Raw genomic sequence first — 512 nt, forward strand, 5'->3', positions numbered from 1 at the left:
GGTGGGTAGGTCAGGGGTGCTAGAGGCACATGTTACCAGGGACTGGGGGTGTTGGGTGGTGTTGGTGTCATACATTACCGTATGGGGGACGGCAGAGGGGTGGGGCATGTTGGCAGCACACATTACATTGGGGGAGGGGTTGCACGATACCTCTGCCGGGTGTCCCACCCAGCTCATTGACGTCACTGGTTGCCAGGAGACAGACGGGACTCCAGCCACAGCATCACAGGTTGCTAAGAGGTGTTAGCCCTCCATGTCACCCAATGACTAACCAACTGCCTCATTATAGGAACAGCCCCGCTGGACCGGGTTTACAGCCAGTTTTGTAAAGCTCACATGCAAACTGTTGGTTCCATTTAACTCCTGTATAATAATAATAATAATATTAAAGGAGAACTATGTGGGGCGTGCTTTTCACTCACCTCATAGTTCTAGCCGACCTGTGACAATGAGACTGTCACAGGTCGGCTCAGTAGATCGGGAGGTGAGCGAACACATACCGGCGTTCGCTC

General features: G+C 52.7%; 1 protein-coding gene across 1 annotated transcript in view; it reads left to right on the top strand.

Annotated features, from left to right (window-relative positions):
* Positions 1-512, top strand: part of LOC108797477 (vasoactive intestinal polypeptide receptor-like) — a 166,796-nt gene that overhangs the window by 110,369 nt on the left and 55,915 nt on the right. The gene's annotated exons all lie outside the window — the stretch shown is intronic.

Source organism: Nanorana parkeri, unplaced genomic scaffold (genome assembly GCF_000935625.1).
Source record: "Nanorana parkeri isolate BGI_ZX_2015 unplaced genomic scaffold, ASM93562v1 scaffold1283, whole genome shotgun sequence".
In the NCBI taxonomy this organism is placed as follows: Eukaryota; Metazoa; Chordata; class Amphibia; order Anura; family Dicroglossidae; genus Nanorana; species Nanorana parkeri.